Source organism: Bubalus kerabau, chromosome 7, assembly GCF_029407905.1.
Source record: "Bubalus kerabau isolate K-KA32 ecotype Philippines breed swamp buffalo chromosome 7, PCC_UOA_SB_1v2, whole genome shotgun sequence".
Taxonomy (NCBI): Eukaryota; Metazoa; Chordata; class Mammalia; order Artiodactyla; family Bovidae; genus Bubalus; species Bubalus kerabau.
In genome coordinates, this window is record NC_073630.1 from 30,256,552 (window position 1) to 30,280,778 (window position 24,227).

A 24,227-nucleotide genomic window follows, 5' to 3' on the forward strand; every position below is an offset into this window, starting at 1 on the left:
AACTGTATAATGTCTTTTCAAATAGCTGTAAACTGAAAATCATTTCATAAACTACACAGTTTATGTGATCTGATTTTAAAAACTAAACCTCAAAGTTCCTCAATATGGCACTAAAATTGAAACACACAAAACAAAATGTTAAAGTTTGGCTACTGTCACATCTTAGGAGGAGGTTGCTGCTGCTGCTGCCGCTGCTAAGTCGTCAGTCGTGTCCGACTCGTCGCAAGCCCATGGACTGTAGCCCACCAGGCTCCTCCGGTGACCATATTACATATCTTACTTTTGAGAGTGAAGGGGGTTCTATTAATAATTAAACCAGAATAGCAGGCAAAACCCAGAATTGTCCTAGGCAAACTAGGAAATAGAGACACCTGTCTCCTAGACCAACATGATCCTGTTTGTTATAAGCAAAGACAGAAGCCTGAAAGGTCTCCAGGTACTTGGCACTCTGGGTTGGGACTGGTATGCAGGACATAATTAACTAGTATGAAGGTGTGGAAAGAAAGCTTATTTTGAAGGTCAAAGCATCTATTGAAGGGTCACTCCAGAGAAGTGAAATAACATTTCTGAAATAACAGAGATGTTCTACCATATGTAGAGAGCATAGTGATGGGCAAAGAAAAGGCAGAAAAAACTCAAGACAAGAAGAAATACAATCAGCAAATAGCAGGTTTGATTGGAATTCAAGAGGTGGATCCATTCATCCAGTCTGTGCAGATATTAAATGAACACGGACTAGATTAACCCTGACTGAGGGACTAGAGCAGTGGTGATTACAAAGGCAGAGTATCGGGCAAAAACACAGCAGATGATAATTAAGAAAAGTGCAGCACAAAGTAAGGATTAAATCTGAAAGAAAAATATAAAGAAGCCTTATGTAAAGAAGTATATCTAAGAAGGAAGGGGGGGAATGCAGAGACGGGGCCTTAGCTACTGGTTTTGGGGGGTTTTTTTGTTTTGTTTTTTTTAATAGGTGATCTTCTAGTTGTGTTTTATTAAGTAATAAAAAATAATATTCTAAAAAAGCATAAGTAATACACAAAACAAAAACACTAACAACAATAAAAGCATCCAAAGTGTCAGAAAATCATTTTTTAAGTAGGAAGATAGACATTATCTCAGAGGGATATTTCAAATTCCGTAAGTCTGCTCAGAAGCAACATTATAAACAGGGCAATTATACTGATCAATGTTCAGATTTTCCTTACAATACTGCATGTAAAATTGCATGTTTTATTATAAAACTAAGGCAGGAGAAGAAGGGGACAACAGAGGATGAGATGGCTGGATGGCATCACCGACTTGATGGACATGAGTTTGAATAAACCCCGGGAGTTGGTGATGGACAGGGAGGCCTGGCGTGCTGCGATTCATGGGGTCGCAAAGAGTCAGAAACGACTGAGCGACTGACCTGAGCTGCACTGAAGCACATGCATGTGATAAACCTTTATAGTCAGCATTACAGGAGAGCCAGGGAGCTACTAGTTCCAACAGCAAGCGAGTCCTTACAGAGAAAGCTTCCGAGACAAAATCACTGTCAGTTCCATCAGTGAAATTTGGATCACTGGATATTAAAACAATGTAAGAAATGTACACAGTGTTCTAATTGGTGATGAGTGAGTTCCCCATCTTCCCTGGTGGCTCAATGGTAAAGTATCCACCTGCAACGCAGGAGATGCACAAGACACGGGTTTGATCCCTGGGTCAGAAAGATCCCCTGGAGAAGGAAATGGCAACCCACTCCAGTATTCTTGCCTGGAGAATCCCATGGACAAAGGAGTCTCGTGGGCTACAGTCCATAGGATGGCAAAGAGTCGCACACAACTGAAGCAACTTGGCACTCACGCACACGTGAGTTCCCCATCATAACTCAAGGCACTCATTTCTCAGAAGTGATTTGAGATCATACTGTATGAACTTTCTTAACATATTTATTATAATTAGTGTATCTGTATAGCCAAATCAAAATATATCTGAATACACACTCAACAAATCCTAAAATTTTATAAATATTTTAGGATTAAATTGCACTCTAATTTAATTCTTTTGCAGAGTTGACTCCACTGTGCTCATTTTTCCTTCACATATGAATCGATCCTCTTTCTCCTATTCATTCCTCCCAGCTCTCTCATTAAGCATCTTCATTAATATACGTAGTCATTCTACAAACTTGTTAAGTCATCTAGGAAGAGGTCTCTGTTCTGGAGTTTGTGAGGGAATCAAAGATGAAACCACATGAGTTTTACCTTTAAGAAGCTGATATGAAAAAATCCACATAAATAAACAGTGGAGTAAAAATATTATAATCACTGTAATCAAAAAGAAACAGAAACAAAAAGAAAACAATAAATGAATAAACCAAATAAACACATACATACAGAGAACAGAGTAGTGATTACCAGAAGGGACGAGAGAGGAAGGGTGAAATGAGTAAAGGAGATCAACTGTATGGTGACACATGAAAGCTAAGCTTTAGGTAGTTAACACGCTGTAGTGTGTACAGACGGAGAGGGCAATGGCACCCCACTCCAGTACTCTTGCCTGGAAAATCCCATGGATGGAGGGCCTGGTAGGCTGTAGTCCATGGGGTCGCTAAGAGTCGGACACGACTGAGCGACTTCACTTTGACTTTTCACTTTCATGCATTGGAGAAGGAAATGGCAACCCACTCCAGTGTTCTTGCCTGGAGAATCCCAGGGACGGGGGAGCCTGTTGGGCTGCCATCTATGGGGTCGCACAGAGTCAGACATGACTGAAGTGACTTAGCAGTGTGTACAGAAGTTAAAATACAATGCGGTGCAAGCGAAAGTTATAAAATGTTACAAAACCAATGTTACCTCAATTTAAAATGTTTAAGAAACAGAATAGGTGCTCTAAAGTTTCAGATGTTTGTCTGAAACATCAACCCAGCTCTCTGGAAGACAGCTGATTAGTGAGGGGTATGGGAAATAGCCACCAAGCAGCTGCACCATTTTTCAGGGATAAAGCCTGATGCTTAATGAAGATGAATGTAGGGCAACTAAGCAGTTAAAGCCCTTGATAAGTGCAGAGGCATTGCTTAAGTCGGCACCTGGGCAGAAATTTTCCAATTATTTTTCTGACAGCATTCTTATAAGGAAGACAGCTAGTGGCATGCAATTAACCTTCTGGTTCATGCACGTATTCAGCAACAATACTGAATGCCCACTGGATGCTGGAAATGGTAGTAAGAACTAGATATTTTAACCACCTTAACTAATTCATAGGCTTCCCTGGTGGCTCAGCGGTAAAAAAAAAAAATCCACCTGCTAATGCAGGAGATGCAGAAGACATGGGTTCAATCCTTGGGTGAGGAAGATCCCCTGGAGAAGGAAATCATAACTCACTCCACTATTCTTGCCTGGAAAATCACATTGACAGGGGACCTTGTGGGCTACAGTTCATGAGGTCACAAAAGAGTCAGACATGACTTAGTGACTAAACAACAAACTAATTCATATACATAGTGGAAAATGTTCAGAAATACCTTCCTTATGCTCAAATCCAGTCTTGCCTTTAAGAGCCCAGCTCAAATGCCAGCTCCTCTAGAAAGGTTTTCTCGAGTCTCTCAGGCCAAAGTAACAGCTCTTTTCTCTAAATTCTCACAGCATCTTGTTTGGATCTTTTCGATGGGACATGATATTATCCCCACATTGTAATTATTTCTTCATATCACCTCTTAATAGACTACTGGCTTTTCCCTAGTGGCTCAGATGATAAAGAATCTGTCTGCAATACGGGAGACCTGGGTTTGATCCTCAGGTTGGGAAGATCCCCTGGAGAAGGGAATGGCAACCCACTCCAGTATTCTTGCCTGGAAATTCCCATGGACAGAAGAGCCTGACAGGATACAGTCCACAGGGTCCCAAAGAGTTGGAAACAACTGAGCAACTAACACACAATAGACTACAAGTAACTTGAAGCCAAGAGTCATTCATCTTAACATTCTCATCATCTTCTTATTCCTCAGGGCATAAGGTAGTTCCTTGCAAAATGAATTAATGAGCTACCTTCTGTCCACCCTGGTCCAAAACAAATTATTATATATCTGGGGGAAAAAAACATTGTCTTATTCTCTATAGTCAAAAACAATCTCGAGGAATAAACAAAGATTTTATATATGTATGTGTGTGTGTGTGTGTGTGTGTATATACACATGCAACACAGTAATAACCATAGTTTTAGAGTCTATCACATTTTCAAGATTAAACTTAACCTGTGCATCTACTAAAGAAAGTGTTTATTTAAAAAAATAACCTGTAAAGCAATTATTCTCCCATTAAAAATAAATTTTAAATGATAGAAAAAAATTACCAAAGTAAATATGCATGACCTACTTAAACTTCCTAGGTGAACTGTTTTTAAGTACTTTAGAACATTAATTACACTTGAGCTTTTTAGGCTCATTAAAGCATGCCCAGTAAGATTTCTACTGCCCTCTATGCACACAACATTAGTTAGCAAGAAAATTGGGTTACTGTGTGTACTTTAAATATTTTAAATTTATGCTTACTTAGAAATAACCTGTAATTCATATAGTTTGCTAATCCAGGCACATTTCCTTCAATGCCCTAATTAGTGAAAGAAAGCTTAAAATTCTGGAAATATACTGAAACACTTATGGGTTACACCAACTAAGTCAATGGAAGGTGGGAATTAAAACCCACTTTCTTTCTTGAGAATTCACCTGCAATGCTGGAGACCTGGGTTCGATCTCTGGGTTGGGAAGATATCCTGGAGAAGGGAAAGGCTACCCACTTCAGTATTCCGGCCTAGAGAATTTCATGAACTGAATAGTCCATGGGGTCACAAAGAATCGGACATGACTGACTTTCACTTCACTTCTTTCCTGAGAAGCTGTATATGGTATAATGGAAAGAATAATGGGTTATAAGTTTTAGAGACCTGGACTCTACAACGTGTTATGTGTACATGTGCATATGTTTATATTATATATGTGAATGTGTGTGTGCATGTATATACACACACACATATATATAATGTTACATTATGTTGAATATATGTCCCCCTCATTTTAATCAACCATGGATTATAAGCTACATAGAAATTATGTTGCACTCATCTTTCTATCCCCTAAAATGTCTATTTAAGTGCCTTGTGTGTGGTAGATAGCAAATACATTTTTATTAACTTGAGCTGAATTTAAAGAAATTCCTTTAATAAGCTTGCCTGTTACTACATTTTGATCAACATGCTTGAGAATGAGACACACTGCTCAGCAGTGAGATTTTTCCAATTTTTGACAGGGCTTCCAAATCAATAGATAAATTCACTGAAATAAATTCTGTATGTCTTTTGAGAAGAAAGAAAACAGAAAAAAAAGAAAATTAACATTTCTTGGGCTTTACCATGCACCAAGCACTGTGCTAGGTATTTATGCAGAATTCTCTTAGTTTCAAAAAGCTAATGCAAATTTAAAGCCTACAAAAATCTCATTTGTTAGGGATGCCTTGGTGTCACTGGGCAAAGAAAATGCTATCTTTTTTCTACAAGGTGAAATCTGGCAGTTGAACTAATAGAAAAAAAATGTATCTTGTTTGAGTGGGGAAAACACCTCTTCCCAGTGAAAATTTTTACTTAATGGGAGTATTCTGTTACTTGGAGCAAATAAAAAACAAAAAAAAAATAAAACTTTTGATACTTTTCAAGAATTCTGAGCTTAGCCATAATGAAAAATTATTTTGCTCATAAATAGTATCCTTGTGACATCTGAATTCATAGATTTCAAGAGTAACTTCATATACTACAATTTAATTTAAAAATAAAACTTAAATCATCAAACCCAAAAAGTGCCATATTGCTAAAACAAACCCAGACTCTATTGAAGTTGAAAATTTGGTGCAAAGCTCACAGGCCTTGTGGTTTGGGTGACTTCCAAATTTATTTTAATTCATTGCTCCAGAGCCATGGTTCTGCCCAAGACGCTGTGTCTCTGAACGGGAAACAGGGTGAATATTTGTGGTTGGGAAGGCCATCCAGAGAATTCCTGTGTGCTTCCCCTTCTCTCCCCTCAACTACACTCCCTCCCAAATGAAAACTACTGCTTGCTCATTCATTCAAATAATCTTTATTAATATGTTCTAGACTATTTTTTAAAAACCTTTATACATTTTTTTTTGGTTTTCCCCTAAACCAATAAAGCAGAAGTGAGAAGCTGATGAAAAATCAAAACAGCAACATCATATAAATTCCTCTCATTAAAATAATGGGTAACTTCAAACTACTGACACTTTCTGGCAATCTCAAATATATTAAACTCACAATGAATACTGCATCTGTTATACACTCTAACCAGATTTTTTTTGTTTTGAGTTTTGAATATATCCATTCTGCCCTTGTATCTTTACTTAGTTAAAATGGGTATTTTACAGATTTCAAATGACAGTCCAGAAGTCATAACTGGGCTTTAGAACAGAGCAAATCAAGTTCCCACACTGTCTGCTCATTAATGCTAATCTCACCTCCTCCACAGGAATCTGAAGCCTTTCAGAAAAGAGCCATATAGAGAAACTACACAGAGATGGGAAACTGTTAGTCACTGTCCTATGTGTATGACGTATATGCAAAGTACATCATACAAAATGCTGGTCTGGATGAGGCACAAGCTGGAACCAAGATTGCCGGAAGAAATATCAATAACTTCAGATACACAGATGACACCACCCTTATGGCAAAAAATGAAGAGGAACTAAAGAGCCTCTTGATGAAAGTGAGAGGAGGGTGAAAAAGCTGCCTTAAAATTCAACTTTCAAAAAACTAAGATCATGGCATCTGGTCCCATCACTTCATGGCAAATAGAAGGGGAAACAATGGAAACAGTGAGAGATTTTATTTTCTTGGTCTCCAAAATCACTGCAGATGGGGACTGCAGCCATGAAATTAAAAGACACTTGCTCCTTGGAAGAAAAGCTATGACCAACCTAGACAGCATATTAAAAAGCAGACGTTACTTTACTGACAAATGTCCCTCTAGTCAAAGCTGTGGTTTTTCCAGTAGTCATGTATGGATGTGAAAGTTGGACTATAAAGAAAGCAGAGCACCGAAGAATTGATGCTTTTGAACTGTGGTGTTGGAGAAGACTCTTGAGAGTCCCTTGGACTGCAAGGAGATCCAACCAGTCCATTCTGAAGGAGATCAGTCCTGAGTATTCATTGGAAGGACTGATGCTGAAACTCCAATACTTTGGCCACCTGAGGCAAAGAACTAACTCCTTGGAAAACACCCTGATACTGGGAAAGATTGAAGGTGGGAGGAGAAGGGGACGACAGCATGTGAGATCGTTGGATGGTATCACCAACTCGATGGACATGAGTTTGAGCAAGCTCTGGGAGTTGGTGATGGACAGGGAAGTCTGGCATGCTGCAGTCCATTGGGTCTCAAAGAGTCGGACACGACTGAGTGGCAAAACTGAACTGTCCTGTGTGTGTGTGTGTGTGCATGCGTGTGTGTGTGCATGTGTGTGTCAGTGTATGTATGGGTGTTGGTATTGATCTAACTTAAGCAGGAATGCAAAAGAGTTTACCACATTGTTTTAAAGTGGCCTTCTGGTAAAGTAAAGTCAAAGTCAAGTCGCTCAGTCGTGTCCGACTCTTTGCGACCCCATGGACTATAGCCCACCAGGCTTCTCCGTCCATGGGATTTTCCAGGCAAGAATACTGGAGTGGGTTGCCATTTCCTTCTCCGGCCTTCTGGTACTATATTTCTAATAATTTTCAAAAAAAATCAAATTTGATCAACAGCTAAACTGTAAGAGTTCTTTTCTCATTCAGAAAATGTGTAACAGTTATTAATAAATTAATTTTTTCAAATCAAATTCACCTTGGGTGAATGTGTACAACTGCAACTATCCTGACCATAAGTGGCTTTTGAGGCATCCTCTCAAACTGGAGTTCAGGTCCTCCAGTGGATGTCAGAGCACAAGGTACCAGAGTGACAGATATTCCTGAAGCATCCATTTCATGTGAATATTTGAGGATAGCTGAATTTTTGTGATCTCAGAAGTCTATAAATACTCCCCCAATTTTTTTCAATTTCTCAGAAGCCTCATTTCTAGACCAGTGTTTGGTTGAAATACTGTTCATGCTTATGGGGCTTTTGTGGTAGAGTGGCAAGAATACTGGGAATTAAGAGACTTAAGTTTGACCTCTGACTTACCACTGTCGTTATTGGGCATCCTAGCCAAGTTCCAATCTCTAAACCTCAGTTTCTGCCTCTCTAAAACAATGGGTGTATACTAGATCATACCTAAAACCTCTACACTCTATGTTCTGAGATTATTTTTAATATTTTACTCTTGAGATCAGTTCAGTCACTCAGTCGTGTCTGACTCTTTGTGAGCCCATGGACTGCAGCACGCCAGGCCTCCCTGTCCATTACCAGCTCCTGGAGTTTACTCAAGCTCATGTCCATTGAATCAGTGATGCCATCCAACCATCTCATCCTCTATTGTCTCCTTCTCCCCCTGGCCTTCAATGTTTCCCAGCATCAAGGTCTTTTCCAATCAGTCAGTTCTTCACATCAGGTGGCCAAAGTATTGGACTTTCAGCTTCAGCATCAGTCCTTCCAATGAATATTCAGGACTGATTTCTTTTAGGATGGACTGGTTGGATCTCCTTGCAGTTCAAGGGACTCTCAACAGTCTTCTGCAACATCACAGTTCAAAAGCATCAATTCTTTGGCACTCAGCTTTCTTTATGGTCCAACTCTCACATCCATACATGACTACTAGAAAAACCATAGCTTTGACTAGATGGACAATTGGAGTTCAAAAAGTTAACTGATTCAGAAAAGAGTCGCTTGTGGGTCATCTTCAAATCCTTAATAAGAACTTACCTAATTTGATCTCAGGGCTTCCCCGGTGGCTCAACAGCAAAGAATTCACCTGCTATGCAGAAGATGCAGGTTCGATCCCTGAGTTGAAAAATCCCCTGGAAGATGGCATGGAAACCCACTCCAGTATTCTTGCCTGTAGAATCCCATGGACAGAGAAGCCTGGTGGGATACAGTCCATAGGGTCGCAAAGAGATGGAAACAACTAAAGACTGAAGTGACTAAGCACTCATGTAAGTTGAACTCACTGACTGGTTGACCAGTAGCAAATATTATTGTCTCACCCATCTGCAAAGATAGTGCTTCCTATTAATCTATGTGCATCAGCATCTTACTGAGATCCATACTCTTCACAACAGCATTTTCAATCAAATGAAATCCCCATTCTAACTGCTATATAAAAGATCAATCATTGTATCATTCATAACATCTGTATAAATAAAATTTCTAGATACGTCAGAGCTGTGGAAATTTCTATATTTCACATATCATGTTCCCACAGCTTGTTTTCATACTGCACTTAAGCCGATCTGAAGATAAATTTTCACCCCTAGTCTGAAATGTAATTTCACATAAAACCAGTTTATGATTCCACCTCTTTGTAGTTCATATCTTATTTTTTTTTTAGAGTATTAACTCATTCCATGTTTAAAACAGAAAGACAATCACTGTGCTATTAATCCATGAATGATGATAATGTAGAGCTTAACATCTGGCAAGCAAAAGAAAATCACAACTATTCCTCCAAAGGTAGGGAGAGCCTCCATCAGGGAAACTTGAACTGAAGGAAAATATTTGAAGAGGAGTAAGAGGAACAAAAGGAGCAAATAGAAGAGGACATCCCTTGTGGTCCAGTGGTTAAGACTCTGTGCTTCCAATGCAGGGAGTGCGGGTTCCATTCCTGGTTGGGGAACTAAGATCCCACATGCCCAGAGCCAAAAAATCCAAAAAAAAAAAATTCTTTTAAGGAACAAATAAAATTTGGTAAGGAACTAGTGTGTTTGGAGCTTTTTCCCTGGATTCATTTAGTACTCATAATAACTGCATAAGGCAGGTATCCTTCCCATTTATAAATGAGCGAATTAAGATCAAAGGCATTGTTATTCCACAGCTACTAATGTGTCGTTGGGACTCAGGCCCAGCACTTCCTCCTTCCATGAGGCCACACTGCCCCTGGATTAAAAGTTAACTGGACAGCATATACACTCTATCATGAAGTGGGCATGTGAAAGTAAAAGAAATGTTTCAGATTGAGGCTTTGAAGACTTTGCACTACAGGAAAAAACTCTGAAGGAGGAATTAGGTAAGACGAAAACCAAGATTTAACAATCGTCACCAGCAGAAAGAAGGAAAAAGAACTTCAAAAGAAGGTTAGTTGAAATGTTAAGTATTCGGAAGGTGGTTAAAGGCGAGGACAGACCACCTCCTAATGAGATCACCATTAGCCGAAGTCAAACAGCTGCAAGTCATCACTGACACCTCGGTCTCCCTTACCAAGCAGTAACAAAGCCCAGTTGAATCCTCCTTTCTGGCACTTCCTTCCCATTCTTCCTGCTCCCTTCCAGTCTCAGGCCCTTACAGTTTCACAGCTGAAAACTGCAGCAGCTTGGTCTCCTGCCTTCCAGTCTGTGTCATTTACACTTTTGAGCTTAATCTCCCTAAAACACTGTCTGACCATATTATTCTTTGGTATAGAAATCAAAATGGTTTTCTACTAACCACACAACATTCATCCTGATAGTCTTTTCCGTTACCCATAGGCATTTTAAATTTAACTGCTCCCATTACACTATACATCTTAAACTCATATGTCAATTACATCTCAATAAAACTGGAAAAAAAATTAAAATTTTAAGAGTTGAAAAAAATAAATAAATATATAACCTATTCCCCAATATAACCCTAGTCAACCTTATGAGCTCTGTGACCATTATACTAGCCATTGGACTTAGTGCAAGTCTATCTGTGCCTAGTTTATCATCAATGAAATAGGAATAAATAATACTTGCCTCATAATTAAATGGCAACCCACTCCAGTGTTCTTGCCTGGAGAATCCCAGGGACGGGGGAGCCTGGTGGGCTGCCGTCTATGGGGTCGCACAGAGTCGGACACAACTGAAGCAACTTAGCAGCAGCAGCAGCAGCAACAGCCTCATAATTACTTTGAGAATAAAATGAATTTAATGCACATAAAACACTTGAAACAGTGGCTGTACTGCTCAATAAGTGCTCAATAAACATTAACAATCATTATTATCATTTTAAATTATTGCTTTTACTACCTTTACAGTCAAATATTATACAACACCACAACATAAATGTAATCTGTAAATCCATAAATAATGATACAAACTATTGTTATAATTATTATCATTTTAAAAATAAAGCAACCAAGGGAGATTTCCTATGAAGACTAGGAGGTAATAAAAACCATAAAAATGTTTAGCAGCCTTATTCCAAAGTATAGTATTTCAACGTTATGTTTAACTTCTTAAAGTAAAAAAGAACACTCCTCAAAGCCAACATCATTTCATGTTTATTATACATTACTATTGAGGCTTTTGAACTGTGGTGTTGGAGAAGACTCTTGAGAGTCCCTTGGACTGCAAGGAGATCCAACCAGTCCATTCTGAAGGAGATCAGCCCTGGGATTTCTTTGGAAGGAATGATGCTAAAGCTGAAACTTCAGTACTTTGGCCACCTCATGCAAAGAGTTGACTCATTGGAAAAGACTATGATGCTGGGAGGAATTGGGGGCAGGAGGAGAAGGGGACGACACAGGATGAGATGGCTGGATGGCATCACTGACTCGATGGACGTGAGTCTGAGTGAACTCCAGGAGTTAGTGATGGACAGGGAGGCCTGGCGTGCTGCAATTCATGGGGTCACAAAGAGTCGGACACGACTGAGCGACTGATCTGATCTGATCTGATACCATTGTTCAAGACATGAGGTTCCTCCCAAGACTGTTTAATTTAGTTCATAACTGAGATACAATGACATGAAATAAACAATGCAAGAAGATAAATTATTCGAGGCTACATCAGAGGTCAATATGTTAACACCACAGCAAAGTCTGAGGAAGAAATCACACAGCTAGGATCTGTCAGAAGTGCTTCATGCAGGAGGTGGGAAAGGGGAAAATAAGCAGTGTTCATTTAAGTATACAGGATCTGAGGATCATATGTGATTTAACCATTGGGCATGCATACGAGCTCAGTCATATCCAACTCTTTGCAACTCCATGGACTGTACTCCACCAGGCTCCTCTGTCCATGGGATTCCCCAGGCAAGAATACTGGAGTGGGTTGCCATTTCCTCCTCCAGAGGATCTTTTTGACCCAGGGATTGAACCTGCGTCTCCTGCATTGCAGGTAGATTCTTTACCATTGACTACCTGAGAAGAGTTAACAGTACTATACTATATATTTGAAAGTTGCTAAGAGAATAGATCTTAAAAGTTCTCATCACAAGAAAACAAATTTTTTAAATATTGCTCCTCACAGTATACAGTTTAGTGCTAGACATATTACAAATGCTAAGTAAATACTCCTTGAATGGAAATCAGCTTTTACGTATAAAGAAATTAACAGTGTTCTCCTCTAACAGGTGACTTTGCCCACTTGAGCATCTCTGAAGCATCTATCAAGGTACTCTTATAGCAAATCATTGATGTAGTAATAATATTTTATTTCAATGTACAGTAATTTTATTTTATATTTTAAAATACAGTAATTTTAAATGTCCTTGGCCTATATTATTTCCCTTTTGTTCTCTCATAACAAGGAACTTTTGATTCCTGTAAGGTGAAGGTCAGCCTGATCTGGATTTCTGGCCTGTACATTTTCAGAGCAATTCTCCCATTTTCCCATACATTTACCTACTCTACTCTTAAAAGCATAGTGTAATGCAAGCTTTAAAACTCCCCCATCCTAGCCATAACTGATTAAAAAAATTATAGCATATAATACAGCATCATTCTATATATCTAAACCACAGTGGGCCAGACAGAGCCATTCTTAGTTTATTAGCAAAAGTTTCTTTTTTTAAAAGTATCATCTAATTTGCAAAGTGCATATTCCTGCCTTCAGCTTTTATTTGTCAAAAGGGTCATAATTAAGCTCAATCTGGAAAAAATGCTGAGAAAAATATATTTATTTTTAAGTTTTTTATGCACAGTAGCATTTTATTAGAAGGAATGATTTTGGGGCAATTTGTCCATCGAAATCTTTCAGATTAAGGGCAATACTTTTTTTAGTCACAAATTATGAAATCCTTTACAATATATCAGGCAGAGATTTGCTAGAGACATATTTCAAAAGAACACAATAATCAGCCTTAAAAGTAGTAATCCTTTCACTGTATTCATTACTAACCAGTTTTTGATGACTCTGGTTTATGACATAAAGGATGGCATGCTGCTGCTGCTGCTAAGTCGCTTCAGTCGTGTCCAACTCTGTGCGACCCCATGGACTGCAGCCTTCCTGGCTCCTTCATCCATGGGATTTTCCAGGCAAGAGTACTGGACTGAGTTGCCATTGCCTTCTCCGAAAGGATGGCATACTCAGGTTCAAATACTGGCAATAAGTGGGAGGGAGGTTCAGGAGCGAGGGAACATATGTACACCTATGGCTGATTCATGTTGATGTTTGGCAGAAACCAACACAATTCTGTAAAGCAATTGTCCTTCAATTTAAAAAAAATAAATTTTAAAAAGTACTAGCAATAAGAATAATTAAAAGATTAGAAAATAAGATACAATATGAAAGAAAGAGGAAAAAAGAAACCTCATATATTGGAGGAAAACAGAAAAACATGGTAGTAACACAAGTAGGTGTATAAAGTTCTTAATTTCACCTAAGATCAGAAATGAGTTTATATTACAGCAAAAGAAATTAGTTTAGATATTAGAAAGACATGTCTAATTTGAGGTTTTTGGTTCCTACAATCCAGCTACAGACTCTGTTTCAACAGAAATTGTTATAAGGTTGATGGATAGATTAATAATCTGAACATTGTTTAAAACAAAGTCCTCTCTGCCTCTGGAATTTTATACTATATTCCTGCCTCATTTTCTGTCACTGAGCCATGTGTGTTCTCCCACTTACATTTTCTAAATGTTCTTCTTTCGTGCTACCTTGAGAATGTACTTTGCATAGTAATGAAAAAGCCACTACGTGCTGTGCTATGCTTAGTCGCTCAGTCCTGTCGATTCTTTGTGAGCCCATGGACCGAGCTCCTCTGTCCATGGGGATTCTCCAGGCAAGAATACTGGAGTGGGTTGCCATGCCCTCCTCCAGGGGATCTTCCCAACCCAGAGATCAAACTCAGGTCTCCCACCTTGCAGGCGGAGCCTTTACTGTCTAGGCCACCAGGGAAGTCCAAGAATACTGGAGTGTAGCCTATCCTTTCTTCGGGGGATCTTCCTGACCCAGGAATCAAACCCAGGTCTCCTGCATTGCAGGTGGATTCTTTACCAGCTGAGCTATCAGGGAAGCCCAAGAGCTACTACACTCTACCACCCATCCCCCCAAAAAAGGCATACCTGAATCATTCATACATTAAATAAATATCTGCTAAGTGTTCTCCATGGGCTATGAGAAACTCTTGAACTTTGGGCACACAACACTGGGGGAAAAAAGTTCCTTCTTACATGTACTTTAGAGTCAAACCATCTTAACATATTATAAAAAAGAATTACAAGTGCAGAAAAAATTTTTAAGGACTGCATTCTATGGAATCCAGACAAAAGAACATAAGCAGGAGAACTTAAGCTCCAGGAAGAGAAGAAGGTTTAAGCAGGAACTGGAGGCTGAGGAGGACGAAGAGTCTCCTGTGACGTCATGGGTGGAGGTCCAGAGGTTGCAAAGAAGCACACGGCATGGGAGAGCAGAAAAGAGTGCTATATGGCTCAAGAACAGCCGGAAGGGCTCGAGATGAGGGTGGAAGGCGGATGCAGCTCCAGTAGAGGTCCGCCCTGTTCAGATATTTGGAGTTGTTTCCAGAGTCACCAGACTCCACTTTGGAAAGACCACTCTGGCTACAGTGTGGAAAACAGACTGGAAGAAAGCAATAACGAAGTAGGGGAAATCAGGCTGTTACCATCACCCAAGGAAAGATATGGGTGGGCAGGACGAGAGTTGCAGCAGAAGCAGCAGAGAAGAACAGACAGATCTGAGACATCTAGGAGGACAGACATGACCCGGTGAATGAAAAATTACAAAGTCAAGAATAGTTCTCAAGAGGTTGGTTTGGACAATGAGCACCATTCACTGAGAAAGGTGCAAAGGGAGGAGCAAAGTTGATTTTTATTATTTATTATTTATTAGGGAATAATAAATTCAGTTCAATCTGCTTTGAGTTTTGAGCTGCCCAACCAGAGATCAGGCTGATCAAGTCCCTCTAAGGAGATTTCAAATGAAATCCAACAATGCATGGTTTTCACCGCTGATGTTGAGAAATTAATTAATTGTATTATATTTTGAAGACACTAACACCACTTTTGTTGAAGGAAGTAAATGTTTTCTAACTTAGAAACACAGTCTTGCTAAAAGACAGGTTAATAGGTACACTATAATTTCTAGTTAATCTACTTATAATGTCTTTTTTTAATAAAGAAAATTGAAAACAAGTCCAGGCTCAAGTCCATGAATCACACTCTTGTTCAGGCATTTTTGACATTTCCAATTTTAACCATGTCACTAAGATGGAAAAATTCATGATTTAGTAAGCTGAGCAGCACTGACTGATCATCCAGTATTTAATTAGAAAATCCTCAGGTTTTCAGGGCAAATCATGAGCTATGTCGGTTCAACTCTCTTATTCAAATCTATTAACCTATCTATTAAAATTTGAGAACTGAGACATTGCAAAATATTCAGCATGGGCTAAAACTTTGGACTAAAGATCACATCTGCAAAAAACACTAGCTGAAAGTCAAAGGAGCAGTTTAAACAGCACCACTTTCTTTAAATAAACTATGCTTTCTCTTTGGTATTTTTTATCAATTAACAGTGATATTTTAATATGTTTTCACTAAGATGACATAATTAAGGCAATAGATACCTATTTTAACATGCACTTTTTTGTGTAATAACAGTATATACTATAAATCATTTGAATTACACAAGGAATTAAAGATATAACAGCAGAATACAAATGAATGTCAGGATTATTCTCCAAAACAGCCATTGTTGTGGCCCCATGCTATATACCACCAGACTTTTTAAAATTTCACTTTCAGAAAAACTGATCTGCTTTTTCTGATAATCTGCATACTAAATGGCTATTAAAAACAGGCAACATTAAGAAGGTAAGTACTCAGAAAATCAACCTAAAAAAATTAAAGCAGTACATGATGTATCGAATTTTACTGGTATACTTGTTTTCAAAGCACAGAAACTATACAGGAGCCATTTCAGTGAATACAGCCCTTTTTCTGCAGTCCTTTCATATTAACATAAGACGGAGACTCATGCTGGAGAAGACTCTTGAGAGTCCCTTGGACTGCAAGGAGATCCAACCAGTCCATCCTAAAGGAAATTCCTGAATATTCATTGGAAGGACTGATGTTGAAGCTGAAACTCCAATACTTTGACCGCCTGATGTGAAGAGCTGGCTCATTGGAAAAGACCCTGATGCTGGGAAAGACTGAAGGCAGGAGGAGAAGGGGATGACAGAGGATGAGATGGTTGGATGGCATCACCAACTCATTGGACAGGAGTTTGAGCAAATTCCAGGAGATGGTGAGGGACAGAGAGGCCTGGCATGCTGCGGTTCATGGGGTCACAAAGAGCTGGACACAACTGAGCAACTAAACAACAACATATTAACATAATTCTTTTCAACAGTCCTCTTCTCCCAGGTGCTCTTTTATTCCCTATGCATCCTTCCTGCTACTAACAGTACCTCCAAATATTTACTTTGCTAAAGTTTTCTTTTTTTTAATAGTCTCTTATAGTAATAGGTATACATGCTTGCCTGTTGAGTTGCTTCAGTCATGTCTGACTCTTTGCAACCCTACGGACTGTAGCCCACCAGGCTTCTCTGTCCATGGGATTCTCCAGGCAAGAATACTGGAGTGGTTTGCCATGCCCTCCTTCAGGCGATCTTCCCGATACAGGGATTGTACCCATGTCTCCTGTGGCTCCTGCACTGCAGGTGGATTCTTTACTGCTGAGCCACTGGGGAAGTTCCTAATAGGTATAATAGTTAAGAAGTATAAGCTTGGACTCCATAATAACTAAGAACTAAGCTCAGGGAGTTGGAAAGGGAAGCCTGGCATGCTGCAGTCCATGGGGTTGCAGAGTTGGATAAGACTGAGTGACTGAACTGAACTGAACCTCTATTTTAAAAAGCACCTGATATGTGAAAGTTATTTAGCCTCCTGGGGGGCTCATTTATCCCATCTATAAAATTGGGTTAATAGGTTATTATAAGGATTAACTGAGATATTATGTGAAAAATACTTAATGCTTGATACTTGGTATAAAGCATATCAGCTAATACTTTTATTATTTTCTGGAAGGCTATGGAAGAGCAGCTAAGGAAGCTACTCTTATTCTCTAGAAATAAAGAGGCAAAGATAAATGACCTTCAGAAACATGCATAAAAATGGGATATATCAAAGAAAGAATGCTAATAACCGAGCTTATGCTTTAAGCATAACATCCAATATCCTAAAAAGTCCCCATTCACCTCAAAATATACTTTATAGATTGCTTTTGTTGTTGGCACTAGGTTTGTCAAGAGAAAGAAGCCAGGAAAGAATGTATTAATAATCTAGGGCGAACCTTCAAAACTAAATGGGTGCCTCCTGACCAGTCAGCACGACCTCCTCAGTCCATAATGTTTACACCCATTTACTAGTAAATACCAACTTTTAGTTAGATATTTTGGGGAATTCCCTTGCAGTCCAGTGGTTAGAACTTGGTGCTTTCATTGCCATGGGCCCAGCGGTGTGCCCCGCTCCCCCAAAGAGGTATTCTCTGAGGGGAAAAAAAAGACCAATAAATGAGTATTCACTGCAGAAGACAGGGTAAAGATTATTCTCAGCCACAGGAAAAGTGACATAAAAATATAGACACAAATCTTTTTCTGTACAGTTGAATTGCATGTTTGTTCAAGTGAAAAACAAGTAGTCATTTTGGTTATAAACTGAACCCAGGACTTTCATTGTGCCAGCCTTTTGGGGGTTCTTTGAGAACCTTCACTACTGTGTTTCAAGCTTACTTTGCATTATGTCTTAATTAGATTAAACTACATCACTTGAATCTGAGATCATCCTAAATCACATGATGGAAAAGCTAATGAACTCAAATGCTGAGCTACAGCTCTTAAAATCAGTGAGAAACATCTACAGAGTTTTTGATGGGTTTGTAAAAACTGTCCTTTTAGTCACCTTTCCAAATACACTATCAGAAACCTCCATTTATCTAGCCCTACTGGTAGCAAATACAAGCCCAAGCTCTCATTCCTATGACTGACAAAATAAGAGGGCTTAATACATCTGCTTAAATCCCATATTTACCCATTATTTGAATAAAAGTTTTCCAAACACACAAAAGTTCTTTTCACATTCAAAACATTAAATGTTCTTTACTATTCAATTGTATTTATAAGGATCTAAAAATGAAAAAAAAAAAAAACTCAAAGAAACTAGGAAATAAGCCAACTTTTTAAAAATATTCAATGTCCCTGATCAAGTTAAACAAAATTCCATTGTCAGTTTTCAGTATAATAGTCAAACAAAAAAATTTCACACTTCATATTTTTTTTTAATTTAGTCAGTACAGCTTTGTATATGTCCTTTATGAATAACCTTTATGAATAGTACAAAACTACCCAAAAGACCTTTAATCAAATTAGACTTTATCTGAGGTTTGGATTTAGCTCATATTGTCTTATCTTATTTATGACACCCATTCATCAAGATTATTTTGTGTTAGTATGGAAAAATTGTAAGAGAGATTATCTGGGAGAAAGAAATCTAAAACTTTAAAATGCTGAATTAAAGTTACCATAAAATTTGGACTATAAGTAAATCATCACACTGACGGAAACTCACCTTTAAACATTTTTTAAAAGGTGTGAATATCTGCAGTGTATTACAAAGACAATACTGTTTGAACAAAGCTCAATTATTTTCACCACAGGTAATAGCATATGCATGAAGAGACTGGAGTGACCAAAGGATGTCTATCTGCAGCTATTTGAACTTTTTTTTCCCATTGTTTTTTCTTTTCAAGAAACTGTTACAATTAGGGTAGGTACTTATGCACATTTAATCACAAGGTTTGTGTACACTTTATGTTGCAAACTCCTGCTGTTGTGAGGTCATAAGTGGTGACTATTGTCCTAATAAAGCATATGGAACCTACATGAAACAAAAAGCTGACAGTGATAGTCGCTCAGTCGTATCTGACTCTTTACGACCCCATGGATGTAGCCTAGAAGGCTCCTCTGTCCATGGAATTCTCCAGGCAAGTATGCTGGAGTAGGTAGCCATTCCCTTCTCCAGGGGATCTTCCTGAGCCAGGGATCGAACCTGGGTCTCCTGCACTGCAGGCAGATTCTTTACCATCTGAGCCACAAAGGTATACTTGCATGCATAAACCACCTCTGGAAAGATTATGCAAGAAACAAACTACTGTGATGTCTTCTGGAGAAAAGAGCAGATTTTTAGGAAAAAAATACTTCTTTTATCTTTATATTCTTGTACAATGAACCTGGGTAACTCCTTCAAAAATAAACTATTCTGGAATGAAATAAGTGGAGCCAAAGACATGCACAAATTTAATACTGTTTATGTTTATGAAACAGAAAAAGATTAAAAGTCAGTCATGATAACCTAATATGTATGAACCAGAAAAGGTATTTGCTAAATGGGACTACTTCCACTGCTCAGGAGGGCAAATCCATACATCCAGGCCTCAGCACAAGGCTGGCCTTAGAGTGTGAGTTGGTTTAACAGAAGGTACCCAGTCTCTGAGATCTGAGGGCACCCCTTGTTAAGGAGACCGCCTCCTCTTGGTTCCCTCCTTCATGGTGGCTCACCATGTTGCCTCTTTACCATCCACATAAATCTGTAGAGAATTAAAGGGGAGGACCCTCTCCTGGAACCTTCCCCCAGAGGATGCAGTCCAGCCCTGCTTCATGACAGCTCAGGCATTTAGAGCTACTTCTCCAACTCCTCCCAGTTGGTGCAGTGGTAAAGAATCCATGTGCCAATGCAGGAGACACGGGTTCAGTCCCTGGGTTGGAAAGATCCCCTGGCATAGGAAATAGCAACTAGCTCCAGTATTCTGCCTGGAAAATTCCACAGGCTACAGTCCATGGAGTATCCAAAGAGTTGAACATGACTGAGCACACACACACACACACTCCACTCGACCTTTTTCTCAGTTTTCCCTGTTTACTATTTATACTACACAGCACCAGTGGTTTACGTGAGCAGGCCCTTCTTGCACAAAATCACACTAGTTCATTTACTTGGTAAATATTTACCAAGACTCTGCCATGTGTCAGGCTAAGTGTTAGGCACTGAAAATTTTATGGAATTAATTCTTTCAATAAAAACTAGAATTTAAAGACCAGAGGCATCTACAACTTAGCCACCAAAATTATTCTATTCCATTTGTTTAACACCTTCCTGTGTGACAGCATGATGCTAGATGCCTACTATACTTTGTTCCTGATTCTTAATGGATGTTAGCATTTCTATTTTATGAATGAGAAAACTGAGGCTGGATGGATTTCAGTCATGTGCCCAAGGTCAAACAGTTGGTAAGTCTGAGCATCAGAGCCAGTTCTATCTGGTTCCAAAGCCTAAGTTCCACTCACTGGCTACACCCCTGCTGCCTCTGTGAAAAACAATCAACTTTCTTGTTTGCATTAATTTAGAATATAGTGCCATTTTCTCTTCCATTTATTATTTTTACTCAAAAACACTTAAATGCAAAATTCCTAACAACATAGAAAAGCAGAAGCTAAAATGTAAATTTAAGGAAGGCAAATAAAATAATGTTGGCTGTTAAAGAAAGCTGGGAGAGAAAATGCCAAATTTTATAGTGCACTACATTCTATAAAATAGAACCTAACTGAAATTGACATCACTTCCTCTGGCCTTCTTTACCCTTTGGCCTTAAATAAGTGGCTATTAAAGAGAATAGTCTTTCTTTCGCTAAAATAAATTAAGTGAATATAGCTCCTTCATTCGTGTGATGAAACACCCCCAGGAGGCCAACTATGTCAACTTCTACCCTGTCTTCACAGTCATGTGAAAATCCCATCTACCATCTTGGATTTGGTCTTTAGAGGCCTAAATTTTCAAAGACTCTGTAATTCATTATATTAAATATTATTGAATACCAGTTACATGCTATGAACTGTGCAAAAGAGAAATTTGACCAGCACCTTTCCAGGGAATTCTTTATGTAAAAAACTTCAACCCTGGACACCATAGTTGTTTTTCATACTGATGAATTCCTTTTTACTTCAAATTTTAAGATGTGACTTAGAACCTGGGGAGAAAGCATATAATTTTTATAGTGTTCATGCTAAACGTTTTCAAAGAATCAGCAGGGGTAGGGGGAGGGAAATTAAATCCTTCCAAAATTCCACCAATGTTTTCATTGTAAAGACTTTTTCTCTGGAAGTCTTCACTTAGCATGCAGGGCATTTTTGTAAATTTTTGAAAAGCTGGGTTAAGAATCAAGAAGCCTCTTTCCAATTATATCACAGTGAAATCATGGAGGGGGCTGAAGTTTTTCTTTAATGTGTGGAACAGTGTGCAAATGAAACACCACTTCCTACATGCCATTATTAAAATATATCACATTGTTACTCTCCTTCAGTTCAGTTCAGTTCAATGGCTCAGTCGTGTCCAACTCTTTGCGACCCCATGAATCGCAACACGCCAGGCCTCCCTGTCCATCACCAACTCCCAGAGTTCACTCAGACTCATGTCCATCGAGTCAGTGATGCCATCCAGCCATCTCATCCTCTGTCGTCCCCTTCTCCTCCTGCCCCCAATCCCTCCCAGCATCAGAGTCTTTTCCAACGAGTCAACTCTTCGCATGAGGTGGCCAAAGTACTGGAGTTTCCTCTCCTTACATGGCCAAATTTTAAGCAAGTATATACTTTGGAAATCATTTAATCCAACTCCATAATTTAAAGGATATAGAAACTAAGATAATCATGAGAGCATTATCTATGATTAGCCAAAAAATCTTTTTTGTAACCTGAGTTCATTGATAGTTGGGTTACCCAACTCTTCATAAAGCTCTTTGAAAGCAGAGATTCTCCAGCAAATGCTCACTGAGTATACACTATGAGGGAGGCACTGTGTAGGGTAGACAGGCCCCCAAATAAATAACTGAGATGTGAAGAAGTATTCCTATGAGAGCAATCTATCGAAATCCTCAATAGAGGTTCTAACTATGCCTGGAAGACTTGAGGAGAGGCATGTCACCTGGATTGACATTTGAGCAGGTTTTGAAGCATAAGGAGGCAGAGATGAATAGAGAACACTTCAGGCAAAAATAAGAAAGCAAAGACACAAAGTAGAAACCAGCATATCTGAGGGAATGAAGACTATAAGCACAGTGTCAAGTGGGCTTCATCCTAAAAGCAATGGGGAGGGCTCTCCCGGTGGCTGTGGTAGAGTCCACGTGCCAATGCTGGAGACACGGGTCCAATCCCTGACCTGAGAAGATCCCAAGGCCTTGGAGCACCTAAGACCGTGTGCCACAGCTATTGAGTCTGTGCTCTAGAGCCTGGGAGTGGCAGCTACTGAAGTCCATGCACCCAAGAGCCTGTGCTCCAAAAAAAGAGCGTGGCCTTCCCACTCACTGAAACCAGAGAAAAATATCAGAGCAGCAACGAAGGCCTAGCACAACCAAAAATAAATAAAGTAAAATTATTTTTAAAAGCATAGTGAGTGAATGGAGATATTTAAGCATGACATAAGACTTGCATTTTAGAAATGTCCTCAGACGGCCTTTTGAAGAACCACCAGAGGTAGAGATGTAAAGGATTGGGTAACATCTGAACTAAGTTCCAGACAGAGAAGATCAAGAGACATTAGATGCCACACATTGGATTGCTTTCTTTGTAACCCCACCCAGCTCGGCAAAATACTCCAATCTCACCAGAGTCTCAATTAATACAAAAAGAAAGATTATTATAATTGTCTGAATTACTAAGTCAGTACTTTGGAAGTCACTAAGTCACCAAATTGGAAGACTAAGTCTTCCAACAAAAAGTAATGAGATTTAAAAAAAATAAATAAAATAAAGTGATCAGGTAGGAAAAAAAAAAAAGTAATGAGATTTTTAAAAACTAAGCATGAGTTGATTGTTTAAGAAATATATCCCCAGATATTTATTGAACTAAATGCTAATAAATGAAATTTCAAATCTACCTCAAATTTGCCAAGTACCACATAGAATCTTATATAGTCTTGTGGAAGAACTAAATTGGCACTGAACTACATCAGCAAATTGGGCTGCTTAAAAATCATTAATCTACAGAAAATGAATGTAACTTTTGCATTTCTTGCTTGCCAGAAGATAATAATACACCAAGTTCTCAAAATAATGTGTTTTCATATGATTATTACTTCTGAATAGATGTAATTAGTTGATTGAAAGCAATTATGTTTGACCCAATGGTTTCTAATAGCATCAAAGGTACTAATGGCCACCTGTCTCGGTATGTCAGCAATCCTATTTTAAGGAAATTATTACTCTTTGCATAAGCAGGAGACCCAGCCTAGCAATCAGAAAAAGAAAAGGCTGACACCTCCAACTTGGACAAGTGTGGCATTACCTGTGGGTCTTGGTTTTCTTCTGTGCAAATTGTGATAATAATGCCTGTCATACCTGCTGTCCAGGTTGCTGTAGAGATCAAATGAGTATAAAAACAAAGAATTTTTAAAGGACATTTCTTCTTTACGTGGCAAAACACAGGGTTACCTGACACACAGACGCAAATCCTCTTTCCTCCAGATAGCACATACCATCAGTACCACTCACCTTAGAAACCAGTCATGTATCATGTGATGCCTCTTTGTATTTATATTACACAATCTCCAATTTGTCAAAGTATATTTTATTTTCCTGTCAATCAGATGTTTTATTCTCTCAATTTGAAAAAAAGTTGACAATCAAAACTCAATTCAAAATCTGCTTTTCTGGTTCTTTAATTAAAAAACACCTTAATTTTCTATGTAAAGATTATTTTCATCTCAAATTTCCAATTTTGAATATAACAGAAAGAGATGAAAAGAAAAATACACGATTTAATAAGATTCTAATAAATTAAACCGATATTATTCTTTTTAGCTTTAGACTAGTTT

At 38.7% G+C, this 24,227-nt stretch overlaps 1 protein-coding gene and 1 long non-coding RNA gene across 2 annotated transcripts in view; both read right to left on the minus strand.

Moving 5' to 3' along the window:
* LOC129657599 (uncharacterized) lies at window positions 1–23,964 on the minus strand. Its single transcript, XR_008716876.1, has 3 exons — window positions 23,905–23,964; window positions 23,699–23,766; window positions 1–2,201 (listed from the first exon to the last, which is right to left on the minus strand). It is a non-coding gene; the product is annotated as an uncharacterized LOC129657599 (long non-coding RNA).
* The window catches only part of COL25A1 (collagen type XXV alpha 1 chain), a 494,071-nt gene that overhangs the window by 439,241 nt on the left and 30,603 nt on the right, over window positions 1–24,227 (minus strand). The gene's annotated exons all lie outside the window — the stretch shown is intronic.